This window comes from Schistocerca serialis, unplaced genomic scaffold (assembly GCF_023864345.2).
Source record: "Schistocerca serialis cubense isolate TAMUIC-IGC-003099 unplaced genomic scaffold, iqSchSeri2.2 HiC_scaffold_103, whole genome shotgun sequence".
In the NCBI taxonomy this organism is placed as follows: domain Eukaryota; kingdom Metazoa; phylum Arthropoda; class Insecta; order Orthoptera; family Acrididae; genus Schistocerca; species Schistocerca serialis.
Window position 1 is genome coordinate 45,405 of NW_026047217.1, and position 15,076 is coordinate 60,480.

The following is a 15,076-nucleotide window of genomic DNA, read 5'->3' on the forward strand; positions in this document are numbered from 1 at the left end:
CTACGCTGACGCTTGCAGGCCGCGATATTTACCACGATCGACTCGACATGCAGCTGCGAGATGCACAGGAGCAACAAAGCACTCCACGATGCGGCGACATACGAAATCCACTGCCCAGCTACGCGTCGGCAACTAACAGAATGCCGACCCTGCCAGGATTCGAACCTGGAATCTTCTGATCCGTAGTCAGACGCGTTATCCGTTGCGCCACAGGGCCAATGGCAGCACTTCTTTCTACGAGACAAGTGCAATTCGCTAAGAAACGTGTTCTCCATGGCTGAGCAAGCTCCCAAGGAAGGTACCTTTCGTGCAGCTGCGTGGCCGCAGTGCGCCTGCAGAGCTTAGAGCTTGCCACGCATCTGCTCTCGCTGTTCGACAGGTAGCAGAAGGCAAGGCGCGCGTTTTCCCGCGTTTTCTCGACGACGAGAGCCGGTTGATGTGCATGTAAGCGTAGCATATGAAACAAGAATAGCACGAAGCATTGGTAGTCAGGTGCCAAAGTCGCAGTATGGCATCAGGTGGCGATCGTATGTTTCTGTGGCCACCACTGGTTTGCAGCAAAGTGAATACCGCTAACTAAGAGCGCTGTGTTGTAGCCCCAGTGGCGCAATTGGTTAGCGCACGGTACTTATAAGGCAGTAGCCGTGAGCAATGCCGGGGTTGTGAGTTCGAGCCTCACCTGGGGCATACTTTTATTTCATAGCAGCTGTCTCTGACAGCAACAGGAGGCTAGGTTTGAGATGTATCAGCTATTTGAGTAACATAATTGTGCATTCGAGACGCTAGCTGCGTGTTCCTCGGTAGTATAGTGGTTAGTATCCCCGCCTGTCACGCGGGAGACCGGGGTTCGATTCCCCGCCGGGGAGGCACATCCGATTTTTAATTGCTGCTCTATCACTCGCCGAACTTAGTGTAGGACGTTTGCGGCTACTAGCACCATATCTCTCGCACAAGGGCACCTGTCTACAGCGCATCCTCGGTAGTATAGTGGTTAGTATCCCCGCCTGTCACGCGGGAGACCAGCGTTCGATTCCCCGCCGGGGAGGTGCGATTTTTATCTCACAAACCTGTTCGAGTGTTGCCCGTATGGGGGTCGTAAGAGCATTAACTTTGCGATCGTGGAGTGTAGTTGGTGCGAAATCTTAAAAAATGCTACATCTTAGGAAGTGGTTCTCGCATTCTTCACACTTCAGAATTACGGGGTTTGCTGTTAACGCTGAGTCAAAGCACCCCAGCCCACGCTGTGGGCGTAATAATCGAGCTCGACGCAGTCCGCAAAATAAATAATTTTAGCAGAGCGTGGTTTCGATCCACGGACCTCTGGGTTATGGGCCCAGCACGCTTCCACTGCGCCACTCTGCTGGCTAGGCTTGCGCCCGCTCTTCGCCACGTGACGTGGGACACTTGGGAAGTGTTGTCTGCGTCGCTTTCACACGCCTGTATTTAATTGCGTATCATCTCCTACAGCTCTCAGCTTGACTTGTCTCGACTTTGCTCGACTGACGCTACGCTGACGCTTGCAGGCAGCGATATTTACCACGATCGACTCGACATGCAGCTGCGAGATGCACAGGAGCAACAAAGCACTCCACGATGCGGCGACATACGAAATCCACTGCCCAGCTACGCGTCGGCAACTAACAGAATGCCGACCCTGCCAGGATTCGAACCTGGAATCTTCTGATCCGTAGTCAGACGCGTTATCCGTTGCGCCACAGGGCCAATGGCAGCACTTCTTTCTACGAGACAAGTGCAATTCGCTAAGAAACGTGTTCTCCATGGCTGAGCAAGCTCCCAAGGAGGTACCTTTCGTGCAGCTGCGTGGCCGCAGTGCGCCTGCAGAGCTTAGAGCTTGCCACGCATCTGCTCTCGCTGTTCGACAGGTAGCAGAAGGCAAGGCGCGCGTTTTCCCGCGTTTTCTCGACGACGAGAGCCGGTTGATGTGCATGTAAGCGTAGCATATGAAACAAGAATAGCACGAAGCATTGGTAGTCAGGTGCCAAAGTCGCAGTATGGCATCAGGTGGCGATCGTATGTTTCTGTGGCCACCACTGGTTTGCAGCAAAGTGAATACCGCTAACTGAGAGCGCTGTGTTGTAGCCCCAGTGGCGCAATTGGTTAGCGCACGGTACTTATAAGGCAGTAGCCGTGAGCAATGCCGGGGTTGTGAGTTCGAGCCTCACCTGGGGCATACTTTTATTTCATAGCAGCTGTCTCTGACAGCAACAGGAGGCTAGGTTTGAGATGTATCAGCTATTTGAGTAACATAATTGTGCATTCGAGACGCTAGCTGCGTCTTCCTCGGTAGTATAGTGGTTAGTATCCCCGCGTGTCACGCGGGAGACCGGGGTTCGATTCCCCGCCGGGGAGGCACATCCGATTTTTAATTGCTGCTCTATCACTCGCCGAACTTAGTGTAGGACGTTTGCGGCTACTAGCACCATATCTCTCGCACAAGGGCACCTGTCTACAGCGCATCCTCGGTAGTATAGTGGTTAGTATCCCCGCCTGTCACGCGGGAGACCGGCGTTCGATTCCCCGCCGGGGAGGTGCGATTTTTATCTCACAAACCTGTTCGAGTGTTGCCCGTATGGGGGTCGTAAGAGCATTAACTTTGCGATCGTGGAGTGTAGTTGGTGCGAAATCTTAAAAAATGCTACATCTTAGGAAGTGGTTCTCGCATTCTTCACACTTCAGAATTACGGGGTTTGCTGTTAACGCTGAGTCAAAGCACCCCAGCCCACGCTGTGGGCGTAATAATCGAGCTCGACGCAGTCCGCAAAATAAATAATTTTAGCAGAGCGTGGTTTCGATCCACGGACCTCTGGGTTATGGGCCCAGCACGCTTCCAATGCGCCACTCTGCTGGCTAGGCTTGCGCCCGCTCTTCGCCACGTGACGTGGGACACTTGGGAAGTGTTGTCTGCGTCGCTTTCACACGCCTGTATTTAATTGCGTATCATCTCCTACAGCTCTCAGCTTGACTTGTCTCGACTTTGCTCGACTGACGCTACGCTGACGCTTGCAGGCCGCGATATTTACCACGATCGACTCGACATGCAGCTGCGAGATGCACAGGAGCAACAAAGCACTCCACGATGCGGCGACGTACGAAATCCACTGCCCAGCTACGCGTCGGCAACTAACAGAATGCCGACCCTGCCAGGATTCGAACCTGGAATCTTCTGATCCGTAGTCAGACGCGTTATCCGTTGCGCCACAGGGCCAATGGCAGCACTTCTTTCTACGAGACAAGTGCAATTCGCTAAGAAACGTGTTCTCCATGGCTGAGCAAGCTCCCAAGGAAGGTACCTTTCGTGCAGCTGCGTGGCCGCAGTGCGCCTGCAGAGCTTAGAGCTTGCCACGCATCTGCTCTCGCTGTTCGACAGGTAGCAGAAGGCAAGGCGCGCGTTTTCCCGCGTTTTCTCGACGACGAGAGCCGGTTGATGTGCATGTAAGCGTAGCATATGAAACAAGAATAGCACGAAGCATTGGTAGTCAGGTGCCAAAGTCGCAGTATGGCATCAGGTGGCGATCGTATGTTTCTGTGGCCACCACTGGTTTGCAGCAAAGTGAATACCGCTAACTGAGAGCGCTGTGTTGTAGCCCCAGTGGCGCAATTGGTTAGCGCACGGTACTTATAAGGCAGTAGCCGTGAGCAATGCCGGGGTTGTGAGTTCGAGCCTCACCTGGGGCATACTTTTATTTCATAGCAGCTGTCTCTGACAGCAACAGGAGGCTAGGTTTGAGATGTATCAGCTATTTGAGTAACATAATTGTGCATTCGAGACGCTAGCTGCGTGTTCCTCGGTAGTATAGTGGTTAGTATCCCCGCGTGTCACGCGGGAGACCGGGGTTCGATTCCCCGCCGGGGAGGCACATCCGATTTTTAATTGCTGCTCTATCACTCGCCGAACTTAGTGTAGGACGTTTGCGGCTACTAGCACCATATCTCTCGCACAAGGGCACCTGTCTACAGCGCATCCTCGGTAGTATAGTGGTTAGTATCCCCGCCTGTCACGCGGGAGACCAGCGTTCGATTCCCCGCCGGGGAGGTGCGATTTTTATCTCACAAACCTGTTCGAGTGTTGCCCGTATGGGGGTCGTAAGAGCATTAACTTTGCGATCGTGGAGTGTAGTTGGTGCGAAATCTTAAAAAATGCTACATCTTAGGAAGTGGTTCTCGCATTCTTCACACTTCAGAATTACGGGGTTTGCTGTTAACGCTGAGTCAAAGCACCCCAGCCCACGCTGTGGGCGTAATAATCGAGCTCGACGCAGTCCGCAAAATAAATAATTTTAGCAGAGCGTGGTTTCGATCCACGGACCTCTGGGTTATGGGCCCAGCACGCTTCCAATGCGCCACTCTGCTGGCTAGGCTTGCGCCCGCTCTTCGCCACGTGACGTGGGACACTTGGGAAGTGTTGTCTGCGTCGCTTTCACACGCCTGTATTTAATTGCGTATCATCTCCTACAGCTCTCAGCTTGACTTGTCTCGACTTTGCTCGACTGACGCTACGCTGACGCTTGCAGGCCGCGATATTTACCACGATCGACTCGACATGCAGCTGCGAGATGCACAGGAGCAACAAAGCACTCCACGATGCGGCGACGTACGAAATCCACTGCCCAGCTACGCGTCGGCAACTAACAGAATGCCGACCCTGCCAGGATTCGAACCTGGAATCTTCTGATCCGTAGTCAGACGCGTTATCCGTTGCGCCACAGGGCCAATGGCAGCACTTCTTTCTACGAGACAAGTGCAATTCGCTAAGAAACGTGTTCTCCATGGCTGAGCAAGCTCCCAAGGAAGGTACCTTTCGTGCAGCTGCGTGGCCGCAGTGCGCCTGCAGAGCTTAGAGCTTGCCACGCATCTGCTCTCGCTGTTCGACAGGTAGCAGAAGGCAAGGCGCGCGTTTTCCCGCGTTTTCTCGACGACGAGAGCCGGTTGATGTGCATGTAAGCGTAGCATATGAAACAAGAATAGCACGAAGCATTGGTAGTCAGGTGCCAAAGTCGCAGTATGGCATCAGGTGGCGATCGTATGTTTCTGTGGCCACCACTGGTTTGCAGCAAAGTGAATACCGCTAACTGAGAGCGCTGTGTTGTAGCCCCAGTGGCGCAATTGGTTAGCGCACGGTACTTATAAGGCAGTAGCCGTGAGCAATGCCGGGGTTGTGAGTTCGAGCCTCACCTGGGGCATACTTTTATTTCATAGCAGCTGTCTCTGACAGCAACAGGAGGCTAGGTTTGAGATGTATCAGCTATTTGAGTAACATAATTGTGCATTCGAGACGCTAGCTGCGTGTTCCTCGGTAGTATAGTGGTTAGTATCCCCGCCTGTCACGCGGGAGACCGGGGTTCGATTCCCCGCCGGGGAGGCACATCCGATTTTTAATTGCTGCTCTATCACTCGCCGAACTTAGTGTAGGACGTTTGCGGCTACTAGCACCATATCTCTCGCACAAGGGCACCTGTCTACAGCGCATCCTCGGTAGTATAGTGGTTAGTATCCCCGCCTGTCACGCGGGAGACCAGCGTTCGATTCCCCGCCGGGGAGGTGCGATTTTTATCTCACAAACCTGTTCGAGTGTTGCCCGTATGGGGGTCGTAAGAGCATTAACTTTGCGATCGTGGAGTGTAGTTGGTGCGAAATCTTAAAAAATGCTACATCTTAGGAAGTGGTTCTCGCATTCTTCACACTTCAGAATTACGGGGTTTGCTGTTAACGCTGAGTCAAAGCACCCCAGCCCACGCTGTGGGCGTAATAATCGAGCTCGACGCAGTCCGCAAAATAAATAATTTTAGCAGAGCGTGGTTTCGATCCACGGACCTCTGGGTTATGGGCCCAGCACGCTTCCAATGCGCCACTCTGCTGGCTAGGCTTGCGCCCGCTCTTCGCCACGTGACGTGGGACACTTGGGAAGTGTTGTCTGCGTCGCTTTCACACGCCTGTATTTAATTGCGTATCATCTCCTACAGCTCTCAGCTTGACTTGTCTCGACTTTGCTCGACTGACGCTACGCTGACGCTTGCAGGCAGCGATATTTACCACGATCGACTCGACATGCAGCTGCGAGATGCACAGGAGCAACAAAGCACTCCACGATGCGGCGACATACGATATCCACTGCCCAGCTACGCGTCGGCAACTAACAGAATGCCGACCCTGCCAGGATTCGAACCTGGAATCTTCTGATCCGTAGTCAGACGCGTTATCCGTTGCGCCACAGGGCCAATGGCAGCACTTCTTTCTACGAGACAAGTGCAATTCGCTAAGAAACGTGTTCTCCATGGCTGAGCAAGCTCCCAAGGAGGTACCTTTCGTGCAGCTGCGTGGCCGCAGTGCGCCTGCAGAGCTTAGAGCTTGCCACGCATCTGCTCTCGCTGTTCGACAGGTAGCAGAAGGCAAGGCGCGCGTTTTCCCGCGTTTTCTCGACGACGAGAGCCGGTTGATGTGCATGTAAGCGTAGCATATGAAACAAGAATAGCACGAAGCATTGGTAGTCAGGTGCCAAAGTCGCAGTATGGCATCAGGTGGCGATCGTATGTTTCTGTGGCCACCACTGGTTTGCAGCAAAGTGAATACCGCTAACTGAGAGCGCTGTGTTGTAGCCCCAGTGGCGCAATTGGTTAGCGCACGGTACTTATAAGGCAGTAGCCGTGAGCAATGCCGGGGTTGTGAGTTCGAGCCTCACCTGGGGCATACTTTTATTTCATAGCAGCTGTCTCTGACAGCAACAGGAGGCTAGGTTTGAGATGTATCAGCTATTTGAGTAACATAATTGTGCATTCGAGACGCTAGCTGCGTCTTCCTCGGTAGTATAGTGGTTAGTATCCCCGCCTGTCACGCGGGAGACCGGGGTTCGATTCCCCGCCGGGGAGGCACATCCGATTTTTAATTGCTGCTCTATCACTCGCCGAACTTAGTGTAGGACGTTTGCGGCTACTAGCACCATATCTCTCGCACAAGGGCACCTGTCTACAGCGCATCCTCGGTAGTATAGTGGTTAGTATCCCCGCCTGTCACGCGGGAGACCGGCGTTCGATTCCCCGCCGGGGAGGTGCGATTTTTATCTCACAAACCTGTTCGAGTGTTGCCCGTATGGGGGTCGTAAGAGCATTAACTTTGCGATCGTGGAGTGTAGTTGGTGCGAAATCTTAAAAAATGCTACATCTTAGGAAGTGGTTCTCGCATTCTTCACACTTCAGAATTACGGGGTTTGCTGTTAACGCTGAGTCAAAGCACCCCAGCCCACGCTGTGGGCGTAATAATCGAGCTCGACGCAGTCCGCAAAATAAATAATTTTAGCAGAGCGTGGTTTCGATCCACGGACCTCTGGGTTATGGGCCCAGCACGCTTCCAATGCGCCACTCTGCTGGCTAGGCTTGCGCCCGCTCTTCGCCACGTGACGTGGGACACTTGGGAAGTGTTGTCTGCGTCGCTTTCACACGCCTGTATTTAATTGCGTATCATCTCCTACAGCTCTCAGCTTGACTTGTCTCGACTTTGCTCGACTGACGCTACGCTGACGCTTGCAGGCCGCGATATTTACCACGATCGACTCGACATGCAGCTGCGAGATGCACAGGAGCAACAAAGCACTCCACGATGCGGCGACATACGAAATCCACTGCCCAGCTACGCGTCGGCAACTAACAGAATGCCGACCCTGCCAGGATTCGAACCTGGAATCTTCTGATCCGTAGTCAGACGCGTTATCCGTTGCGCCACAGGGCCAATGGCAGCACTTCTTTCTACGAGACAAGTGCAATTCGCTAAGAAACGTGTTCTCCATGGCTGAGCAAGCTCCCAAGGAAGGTACCTTTCGTGCAGCTGCGTGGCCGCAGTGCGCCTGCAGAGCTTAGAGCTTGCCACGCATCTGCTCTCGCTGTTCGACAGGTAGCAGAAGGCAAGGCGCGCGTTTTCCCGCGTTTTCTCGACGACGAGAGCCGGTTGATGTGCATGTAAGCGTAGCATATGAAACAAGAATAGCACGAAGCATTGGTAGTCAGGTGCCAAAGTCGCAGTATGGCATCAGGTGGCGATCGTATGTTTCTGTGGCCACCACTGGTTTGCAGCAAAGTGAATACCGCTAACTGAGAGCGCTGTGTTGTAGCCCCAGTGGCGCAATTGGTTAGCGCACGGTACTTATAAGGCAGTAGCCGTGAGCAATGCCGGGGTTGTGAGTTCGAGCCTCACCTGGGGCATACTTTTATTTCATAGCAGCTGTCTCTGACAGCAACAGGAGGCTAGGTTTGAGATGTATCAGCTATTTGAGTAACATAATTGTGCATTCGAGACGCTAGCTGCGTGTTCCTCGGTAGTATAGTGGTTAGTATCCCCGCCTGTCACGCGGGAGACCGGGGTTCGATTCCCCGCCGGGGAGGCACATCCGATTTTTAATTGCTGCTCTATCACTCGCCGAACTTAGTGTAGGACGTTTGCGGCTACTAGCACCATATCTCTCGCACAAGGGCACCTGTCTACAGCGCATCCTCGGTAGTATAGTGGTTAGTATCCCCGCCTGTCACGCGGGAGACCAGCGTTCGATTCCCCGCCGGGGAGGTGCGATTTTTATCTCACAAACCTGTTCGAGTGTTGCCCGTATGGGGGTCGTAAGAGCATTAACTTTGCGATCGTGGAGTGTAGTTGGTGCGAAATCTTAAAAAATGCTACATCTTAGGAAGTGGTTCTCGCATTCTTCACACTTCAGAATTACGGGGTTTGCTGTTAACGCTGAGTCAAAGCACCCCAGCCCACGCTGTGGGCGTAATAATCGAGCTCGACGCAGTCCGCAAAATAAATAATTTTAGCAGAGCGTCGTTTCGATCCACGGACCTCTGGGTTATGGGCCCAGCACGCTTCCAATGCGCCACTCTGCTGGCTAGGCTTGCGCCCGCTCTTCGCCACGTGACGTGGGACACTTGGGAAGTGTTGTCTGCGTCGCTTTCACACGCCTGTATTTAATTGCGTATCATCTCCTACAGCTCTCAGCTTGACTTGTCTCGACTTTGCTCGACTGACGCTACGCTGACGCTTGCAGGCCGCGATATTTACCACGATCGACTCGACATGCAGCTGCGAGATGCACAGGAGCAACAAAGCACTCCACGATGCGGCGACATACGAAATCCACTGCCCAGCTACGCGTCGGCAACTAACAGAATGCCGACCCTGCCAGGATTCGAACCTGGAATCTTCTGATCCGTAGTCAGACGCGTTATCCGTTGCGCCACAGGGCCAATGGCAGCACTTCTTTCTACGAGACAAGTGCAATTCGCTAAGAAACGTGTTCTCCATGGCTGAGCAAGCTCCCAAGGAAGGTACCTTTCGTGCAGCTGCGTGGCCGCAGTGCGCCTGCAGAGCTTAGAGCTTGCCACGCATCTGCTCTCGCTGTTCGACAGGTAGCAGAAGGCAAGGCGCGCGTTTTCCCGCGTTTTCTCGACGACGAGAGCCGGTTGATGTGCATGTAAGCGTAGCATATGAAACAAGAATAGCACGAAGCATTGGTAGTCAGGTGCCAAAGTCGCAGTATGGCATCAGGTGGCGATCGTATGTTTCTGTGGCCACCACTGGTTTGCAGCAAAGTGAATACCGCTAACTGAGAGCGCTGTGTTGTAGCCCCAGTGGCGCAATTGGTTAGCGCACGGTACTTATAAGGCAGTAGCCGTGAGCAATGCCGGGGTTGTGAGTTCGAGCCTCACCTGGGGCATACTTTTATTTCATAGCAGCTGTCTCTGACAGCAACAGGAGGCTAGGTTTGAGATGTATCAGCTATTTGAGTAACATAATTGTGCATTCGAGACGCTAGCTGCGTGTTCCTCGGTAGTATAGTGGTTAGTATCCCCGCCTGTCACGCGGGAGACCGGGGTTCGATTCCCCGCCGGGGAGGCACATCCGATTTTTAATTGCTGCTCTATCACTCGCCGAACTTAGTGTAGGACGTTTGCGGCTACTAGCACCATATCTCTCGCACAAGGGCACCTGTCTACAGCGCATCCTCGGTAGTATAGTGGTTAGTATCCCCGCCTGTCACGCGGGAGACCAGCGTTCGATTCCCCGCCGGGGAGGTGCGATTTTTATCTCACAAACCTGTTCGAGTGTTGCCCGTATGGGGGTCGTAAGAGCATTAACTTTGCGATCGTGGAGTGTAGTTGGTGCGAAATCTTAAAAAATGCTACATCTTAGGAAGTGGTTCTCGCATTCTTCACACTTCAGAATTACGGGGTTTGCTGTTAACGCTGAGTCAAAGCACCCCAGCCCACGCTGTGGGCGTAATAATCGAGCTCGACGCAGTCCGCAAAATAAATAATTTTAGCAGAGCGTCGTTTCGATCCACGGACCTCTGGGTTATGGGCCCAGCACGCTTCCACTGCGCCACTCTGCTGGCTAGGCTTGCGCCCGCTCTTCGCCACGTGACGTGGGACACTTGGGAAGTGTTGTCTGCGTCGCTTTCACACGCCTGTATTTAATTGCGTATCATCTCCTACAGCTCTCAGCTTGACTTGTCTCGACTTTGCTCGACTGACGCTACGCTGACGCTTGCAGGCAGCGATATTTACCACGATCGACTCGACATGCAGCTGCGAGATGCACAGGAGCAACAAAGCACTCCACGATGCGGCGACATACGAAATCCACTGCCCAGCTACGCGTCGGCAACTAACAGAATGCCGACCCTGCCAGGATTCGAACCTGGAATCTTCTGATCCGTAGTCAGACGCGTTATCCGTTGCGCCACAGGGCCAATGGCAGCACTTCTTTCTACGAGACAAGTGCAATTCGCTAAGAAACGTGTTCTCCATGGCTGAGCAAGCTCCCAAGGAAGGTACCTTTCGTGCAGCTGCGTGGCCGCAGTGCGCCTGCAGAGCTTAGAGCTTGCCACGCATCTGCTCTCGCTGTTCGACAGGTAGCAGAAGGCAAGGCGCGCGTTTTCCCGCGTTTTCTCGACGACGAGAGCCGGTTGATGTGCATGTAAGCGTAGCATATGAAACAAGAATAGCACGAAGCATTGGTAGTCAGGTGCCAAAGTCGCAGTATGGCATCAGGTGGCGATCGTATGTTTCTGTGGCCACCACTGGTTTGCAGCAAAGTGAATACCGCTAACTGAGAGCGCTGTGTTGTAGCCCCAGTGGCGCAATTGGTTAGCGCACGGTACTTATAAGGCAGTAGCCGTGAGCAATGCCGGGGTTGTGAGTTCGAGCCTCACCTGGGGCATACTTTTATTTCATAGCAGCTGTCTCTGACAGCAACAGGAGGCTAGGTTTGAGATGTATCAGCTATTTGAGTAACATAATTGTGCATTCGAGACGCTAGCTGCGTGTTCCTCGGTAGTATAGTGGTTAGTATCCCCGCCTGTCACGCGGGAGACCGGGGTTCGATTCCCCGCCGGGGAGGCACATCCGATTTTTAATTGCTGCTCTATCACTCGCCGAACTTAGTGTAGGACGTTTGCGGCTACTAGCACCATATCTCTCGCACAAGGGCACCTGTCTACAGCGCATCCTCGGTAGTGTAGTGGTTAGTATCCCCGCCTGTCACGCGGGAGACCGGGGTTCGATTCCCCGCCGGGGAGGTGCGATTTTTATCTCACAAACCTGTTCGAGTGTTGCCCGTATGGGGGTCGTAAGAGCATTAACTTTGCGATCGTGGAGTGTAGTTGGTGCGAAATCTTAAAAAATGCTACATCTTAGGAAGTGGTTCTCGCATTCTTCACACTTCAGAATTACGGGGTTTGCTGTTAACGCTGAGTCAAAGCACCCCAGCCCACGCTGTGGGCGTAATAATCGAGCTCGACGCAGTCCGCAAAATAAATAATTTTAGCAGAGCGTGGTTTCGATCCACAGACCTCTGGGTTATGGACCCAGCACGCTTCCACTGCGCCACTCTGCTGGCTAGGCTTGCGCCCGCTCTTCGCCACGTGACGTGGGACACTTGGGAAGTGTTGTCTGCGTCGCTTTCACACGCCTGTATTTAATTGCGTATCATCTCCTACAGCTCTCAGCTTGACTTGTCTCGACTTTGCTCGACTGACGCTACGCTGACGCTTGCAGGCAGCGATATTTACCACGATCGACTCGACATGCAGCTGCGAGATGCACAGGAGCAACAAAGCACTCCACGATGCGGCGACATACGAAATCCACTGCCCAGCTACGCGTCGGCAACTAACAGAATGCCGACCATGCCAGGATTCGAACCTGGAATCTTCTGATCCGTAGTCAGACGCGTTATCCGTTGCGCCACAGGGCCAATGGCAGCACTTCTTTCTACGAGACAAGTGCAATTCGCTAAGAAACGTGTTCTCCATGGCTGAGCAAGCTCCCAAGGAAGGTACCTTTCGTGCAGCTGCGTGGCCGCAGTGCGCCTGCAGAGCTTAGAGCTTGCCACGCATCTGCTCTCGCTGTTCGACAGGTAGCAGAAGGCAAGGCGCGCGTTTTCCCGCGTTTTCTCGACGACGAGAGCCGGTTGATGTGCATGTAAGCGTAGCATATGAAACAAGAATAGCACGAAGCATTGGTAGTCAGGTGCCAAAGTCGCAGTATGGCATCAGGTGGCGATCGTATGTTTCTGTGGCCACCACTGGTTTGCAGCAAAGTGAATACCGCTAACTGAGAGCGCTGTGTTGTAGCCCCAGTGGCGCAATTGGTTAGCGCACGGTACTTATAAGGCAGTAGCCGTGAGCAATGCCGGGGTTGTGAGTTCGAGCCTCACCTGGGGCATACTTTTATTTCATAGCAGCTGTCTCTGACAGCAACAGGAGGCTAGGTTTGAGATGTATCAGCTATTTGAGTAACATAATTGTGCATTCGAGACGCTAGCTGCGTCTTCCTCGGTAGTATAGTGGTTAGTATCCCCGCCTGTCACGCGGGAGACCGGCGTTCGATTCCCCGCCGGGGAGGCACATCCGATTTTTAATTGCTGCTCTATCACTCGCCGAACTTAGTGTAGGACGTTTGCGGCTACTAGCACCATATCTCTCGCACAAGGGCACCTGTCTACAGCGCATCCTTGGTAGTATAGTGGTTAGTATCCCCGCCTGTCACGCGGGAGACCGGGGTTCGATTCCCCGCCGGGGAGGTGCGATTTTTATCTCACAAACCTGTTCGAGTGTTGCCCGTATGGGGGTCGTAAGAGCATTAACTTTGGGATCGTGGAGTGTAGTTGGTGCGAAATCTTAAAAAATGCTACATCCTAGGAAGTGGTTCTCGCATTCTTCACACTTCAGAATTACGGGGTTTGCTGTTAACGCTGAGTCAAAGCACCCCAGCCCACGCTGTGGGCGTAATAATCGAGCTCGACGCAGTCCGCAAAATAAATAATTTTAGCAGAGCGTGGTTTCGATCCATGGACCTCTGGGTTATGGGCCCAGCACGCTTCCACTGCGCCACTCTGCTGGCTAGGCTTGCGCCCGCTCTTCGCCACGTGACGTGGGACACTTGGGAAGTGTTGTCTGCGTCGCTTTCACACGCCTGTATTTAATTGCGTATCATCTCCTACAGCTCTCAGCTTGACTTGTCTCGACTTTGCTCGACTGACGCTACGCTGACGCTTGCAGGCAGCGATATTTACCACGATCGACTCGACATGCAGCTGCGAGATGCACAGGATCAACAAAGCACTCCACGATGCGGCGACATACGAAATCCACTGCCCAGCTACGCGTCGGCAACTAACAGAATGCCGACCCTGCCAGGATTCGAACCTGGAATCTTCTGATCCGTAGTCAGACGCGTTATCCGTTGCGCCACAGGGCCAATGGCAGCACTTCTTTCTACGAGACAAGTGCAATTCGCTAAGAAACGTGTTCTCCATGGCTGAGCAAGCTCCCAAGGAAGGTACCTTTCGTGCAGCTGCGTGGCCGCAGTGCGCCTGCAGAGCTTAGAGCTTGCCACGCATCTGCTCTCGCTGTTCGACAGGTAGCAGAAGGCAAGGCGCGCGTTTTCCCGCGTTTTCTCGACGACGAGAGCCGGTTGATGTGCATGTAAGCGTAGCATATGAAACAAGAATAGCACGAAGCATTGGTAGTCAGGTGCCAAAGTCGCAGTATGGCATCAGGTGGCGATCGTATGTTTCTGTGGCCACCACTGGTTTGCAGCAAAGTGAATACCGCTAACTGAGAGCGCTGTGTTGTAGCCCCAGTGGCGCAATTGGTTAGCGCACGGTACTTATAAGGCAGTAGCCGTGAGCAATGCCGGGGTTGTGAGTTCGAGCCTCACCTGGGGCATACTTTTATTTCATAGCAGCTGTCTCTGACAGCAACAGGAGGCTAGGTTTGAGATGTATCAGCTATTTGAGTAACATAATTGTGCATTCGAGACGCTAGCTGCGTGTTCCTCGGTAGTATAGTGGTTAGTATCCCCGCCTGTCACGCGGGAGACCGGGGTTCGATTCCCCGCCGGGGAGGCACATCCGATTTTTAATTGCTGCTCTATCACTCGCCGAACTTAGTGTAGGACGTTTGCGGCTACTAGCACCATATCTCTCGCACAAGGGCACCTGTCTACAGCGCATCCTCGGTAGTGTAGTGGTTAGTATCCCCGCCTGTCACGCGGGAGACCGGGGTTCGATTCCCCGCCGGGGAGGTGCGATTTTTATCTCACAAACCTGTTCGAGTGTTGCCCGTATGGGGGTCGTAAGAGCATTAACTTTGCGATCGTGGAGTGTAGTTGGTGCGAAATCTTAAAAAATGCTACATCTTAGGAAGTGGTTCTCGCATTCTTCACACTTCAGAATTACGGGGTTTGCTGTTAACGCTGAGTCAAAGCACCCCAGCCCACGCTGTGGGCGTAATAATCGAGCTCGACGCAGTCCGCAAAATAAATAATTTTAGCAGAGCGTGGTTTCGATCCACAGACCTCTGGGTTATGGACCCAGCACGCTTCCACTGCGCCACTCTGCTGGCTAGGCTTGCGCCCGCTCTTCGCCACGTGACGTGGGACACTTGGGAAGTGTTGTCTGCGTCGCTTTCACACGCCTGTATTTAATTGCGTATCATCTCCTACAGCTCTCAGCTTGACTTGTCTCGACTTTGCTCGACTGACGCTACGCTGACGCTTGCAGGCAGCGATAT

General features: G+C 53.3%; 37 non-coding genes across 37 annotated transcripts; 25 read left to right on the forward strand and 12 right to left on the reverse strand.

Moving 5' to 3' along the window:
• Positions 1-144: 144 nt before the first annotated feature.
• Trnar-acg (transfer RNA arginine (anticodon ACG)) lies at positions 145-217 on the reverse strand. The gene has a single exon. It is a non-coding gene; the product is annotated as a tRNA-Arg (tRNA).
• A 378-nt stretch (positions 218-595) lies between these two features.
• Positions 596-687, forward strand: Trnai-uau (transfer RNA isoleucine (anticodon UAU)). Its single transcript is given in 2 exon segments — positions 596-633; positions 652-687. It is a non-coding gene; the product is annotated as a tRNA-Ile (tRNA).
• A 107-nt stretch (positions 688-794) lies between these two features.
• On the forward strand, positions 795-866 carry Trnad-guc (transfer RNA aspartic acid (anticodon GUC)). Its single transcript has one exon. It is a non-coding gene; the product is annotated as a tRNA-Asp (tRNA).
• Positions 867-1,290: 424 nt separating this feature from the next.
• On the reverse strand, positions 1,291-1,362 carry Trnam-cau (transfer RNA methionine (anticodon CAU)). Its single transcript has one exon. It is a non-coding gene; the product is annotated as a tRNA-Met (tRNA).
• Positions 1,363-1,649: 287 nt separating this feature from the next.
• Positions 1,650-1,722, reverse strand: Trnar-acg (transfer RNA arginine (anticodon ACG)). The gene has a single exon. It is a non-coding gene; the product is annotated as a tRNA-Arg (tRNA).
• A 377-nt stretch (positions 1,723-2,099) lies between these two features.
• On the forward strand, positions 2,100-2,191 carry Trnai-uau (transfer RNA isoleucine (anticodon UAU)). Its single transcript is given in 2 exon segments — positions 2,100-2,137; positions 2,156-2,191. It is a non-coding gene; the product is annotated as a tRNA-Ile (tRNA).
• A 107-nt stretch (positions 2,192-2,298) lies between these two features.
• Positions 2,299-2,370, forward strand: Trnad-guc (transfer RNA aspartic acid (anticodon GUC)). Its single transcript has one exon. It is a non-coding gene; the product is annotated as a tRNA-Asp (tRNA).
• Positions 2,371-2,477: 107 nt separating this feature from the next.
• Positions 2,478-2,549, forward strand: Trnad-guc (transfer RNA aspartic acid (anticodon GUC)). Its single transcript has one exon. It is a non-coding gene; the product is annotated as a tRNA-Asp (tRNA).
• A 604-nt stretch (positions 2,550-3,153) lies between these two features.
• Trnar-acg (transfer RNA arginine (anticodon ACG)) lies at positions 3,154-3,226 on the reverse strand. The gene has a single exon. It is a non-coding gene; the product is annotated as a tRNA-Arg (tRNA).
• A 378-nt stretch (positions 3,227-3,604) lies between these two features.
• Positions 3,605-3,696, forward strand: Trnai-uau (transfer RNA isoleucine (anticodon UAU)). Its single transcript is given in 2 exon segments — positions 3,605-3,642; positions 3,661-3,696. It is a non-coding gene; the product is annotated as a tRNA-Ile (tRNA).
• Positions 3,697-3,803: 107 nt separating this feature from the next.
• On the forward strand, positions 3,804-3,875 carry Trnad-guc (transfer RNA aspartic acid (anticodon GUC)). The gene has a single exon. It is a non-coding gene; the product is annotated as a tRNA-Asp (tRNA).
• A 783-nt stretch (positions 3,876-4,658) lies between these two features.
• On the reverse strand, positions 4,659-4,731 carry Trnar-acg (transfer RNA arginine (anticodon ACG)). The gene has a single exon. It is a non-coding gene; the product is annotated as a tRNA-Arg (tRNA).
• A 378-nt stretch (positions 4,732-5,109) lies between these two features.
• On the forward strand, positions 5,110-5,201 carry Trnai-uau (transfer RNA isoleucine (anticodon UAU)). The gene is given in 2 exon segments: positions 5,110-5,147; positions 5,166-5,201. It is a non-coding gene; the product is annotated as a tRNA-Ile (tRNA).
• Positions 5,202-5,308: 107 nt separating this feature from the next.
• Trnad-guc (transfer RNA aspartic acid (anticodon GUC)) lies at positions 5,309-5,380 on the forward strand. Its single transcript has one exon. It is a non-coding gene; the product is annotated as a tRNA-Asp (tRNA).
• Positions 5,381-6,163: 783 nt separating this feature from the next.
• Trnar-acg (transfer RNA arginine (anticodon ACG)) lies at positions 6,164-6,236 on the reverse strand. Its single transcript has one exon. It is a non-coding gene; the product is annotated as a tRNA-Arg (tRNA).
• Positions 6,237-6,613: 377 nt separating this feature from the next.
• On the forward strand, positions 6,614-6,705 carry Trnai-uau (transfer RNA isoleucine (anticodon UAU)). The gene is given in 2 exon segments: positions 6,614-6,651; positions 6,670-6,705. It is a non-coding gene; the product is annotated as a tRNA-Ile (tRNA).
• Positions 6,706-6,812: 107 nt separating this feature from the next.
• Positions 6,813-6,884, forward strand: Trnad-guc (transfer RNA aspartic acid (anticodon GUC)). The gene has a single exon. It is a non-coding gene; the product is annotated as a tRNA-Asp (tRNA).
• Positions 6,885-6,991: 107 nt separating this feature from the next.
• On the forward strand, positions 6,992-7,063 carry Trnad-guc (transfer RNA aspartic acid (anticodon GUC)). The gene has a single exon. It is a non-coding gene; the product is annotated as a tRNA-Asp (tRNA).
• Positions 7,064-7,667: 604 nt separating this feature from the next.
• Trnar-acg (transfer RNA arginine (anticodon ACG)) lies at positions 7,668-7,740 on the reverse strand. Its single transcript has one exon. It is a non-coding gene; the product is annotated as a tRNA-Arg (tRNA).
• Positions 7,741-8,118: 378 nt separating this feature from the next.
• On the forward strand, positions 8,119-8,210 carry Trnai-uau (transfer RNA isoleucine (anticodon UAU)). The gene is given in 2 exon segments: positions 8,119-8,156; positions 8,175-8,210. It is a non-coding gene; the product is annotated as a tRNA-Ile (tRNA).
• Positions 8,211-8,317: 107 nt separating this feature from the next.
• On the forward strand, positions 8,318-8,389 carry Trnad-guc (transfer RNA aspartic acid (anticodon GUC)). The gene has a single exon. It is a non-coding gene; the product is annotated as a tRNA-Asp (tRNA).
• A 783-nt stretch (positions 8,390-9,172) lies between these two features.
• Positions 9,173-9,245, reverse strand: Trnar-acg (transfer RNA arginine (anticodon ACG)). The gene has a single exon. It is a non-coding gene; the product is annotated as a tRNA-Arg (tRNA).
• A 378-nt stretch (positions 9,246-9,623) lies between these two features.
• Positions 9,624-9,715, forward strand: Trnai-uau (transfer RNA isoleucine (anticodon UAU)). Its single transcript is given in 2 exon segments — positions 9,624-9,661; positions 9,680-9,715. It is a non-coding gene; the product is annotated as a tRNA-Ile (tRNA).
• A 107-nt stretch (positions 9,716-9,822) lies between these two features.
• Trnad-guc (transfer RNA aspartic acid (anticodon GUC)) lies at positions 9,823-9,894 on the forward strand. Its single transcript has one exon. It is a non-coding gene; the product is annotated as a tRNA-Asp (tRNA).
• A 783-nt stretch (positions 9,895-10,677) lies between these two features.
• Positions 10,678-10,750, reverse strand: Trnar-acg (transfer RNA arginine (anticodon ACG)). Its single transcript has one exon. It is a non-coding gene; the product is annotated as a tRNA-Arg (tRNA).
• Positions 10,751-11,128: 378 nt separating this feature from the next.
• Positions 11,129-11,220, forward strand: Trnai-uau (transfer RNA isoleucine (anticodon UAU)). Its single transcript is given in 2 exon segments — positions 11,129-11,166; positions 11,185-11,220. It is a non-coding gene; the product is annotated as a tRNA-Ile (tRNA).
• A 107-nt stretch (positions 11,221-11,327) lies between these two features.
• Trnad-guc (transfer RNA aspartic acid (anticodon GUC)) lies at positions 11,328-11,399 on the forward strand. The gene has a single exon. It is a non-coding gene; the product is annotated as a tRNA-Asp (tRNA).
• Positions 11,400-11,506: 107 nt separating this feature from the next.
• Positions 11,507-11,578, forward strand: Trnad-guc (transfer RNA aspartic acid (anticodon GUC)). The gene has a single exon. It is a non-coding gene; the product is annotated as a tRNA-Asp (tRNA).
• A 604-nt stretch (positions 11,579-12,182) lies between these two features.
• Trnar-acg (transfer RNA arginine (anticodon ACG)) lies at positions 12,183-12,255 on the reverse strand. The gene has a single exon. It is a non-coding gene; the product is annotated as a tRNA-Arg (tRNA).
• Positions 12,256-12,633: 378 nt separating this feature from the next.
• Trnai-uau (transfer RNA isoleucine (anticodon UAU)) lies at positions 12,634-12,725 on the forward strand. The gene is given in 2 exon segments: positions 12,634-12,671; positions 12,690-12,725. It is a non-coding gene; the product is annotated as a tRNA-Ile (tRNA).
• Positions 12,726-12,832: 107 nt separating this feature from the next.
• Positions 12,833-12,904, forward strand: Trnad-guc (transfer RNA aspartic acid (anticodon GUC)). Its single transcript has one exon. It is a non-coding gene; the product is annotated as a tRNA-Asp (tRNA).
• A 107-nt stretch (positions 12,905-13,011) lies between these two features.
• Positions 13,012-13,083, forward strand: Trnad-guc (transfer RNA aspartic acid (anticodon GUC)). Its single transcript has one exon. It is a non-coding gene; the product is annotated as a tRNA-Asp (tRNA).
• A 245-nt stretch (positions 13,084-13,328) lies between these two features.
• On the reverse strand, positions 13,329-13,400 carry Trnam-cau (transfer RNA methionine (anticodon CAU)). Its single transcript has one exon. It is a non-coding gene; the product is annotated as a tRNA-Met (tRNA).
• Positions 13,401-13,687: 287 nt separating this feature from the next.
• Trnar-acg (transfer RNA arginine (anticodon ACG)) lies at positions 13,688-13,760 on the reverse strand. Its single transcript has one exon. It is a non-coding gene; the product is annotated as a tRNA-Arg (tRNA).
• Positions 13,761-14,138: 378 nt separating this feature from the next.
• On the forward strand, positions 14,139-14,230 carry Trnai-uau (transfer RNA isoleucine (anticodon UAU)). Its single transcript is given in 2 exon segments — positions 14,139-14,176; positions 14,195-14,230. It is a non-coding gene; the product is annotated as a tRNA-Ile (tRNA).
• A 107-nt stretch (positions 14,231-14,337) lies between these two features.
• Trnad-guc (transfer RNA aspartic acid (anticodon GUC)) lies at positions 14,338-14,409 on the forward strand. Its single transcript has one exon. It is a non-coding gene; the product is annotated as a tRNA-Asp (tRNA).
• A 107-nt stretch (positions 14,410-14,516) lies between these two features.
• On the forward strand, positions 14,517-14,588 carry Trnad-guc (transfer RNA aspartic acid (anticodon GUC)). The gene has a single exon. It is a non-coding gene; the product is annotated as a tRNA-Asp (tRNA).
• Positions 14,589-15,076: the final 488 nt, after the last annotated feature.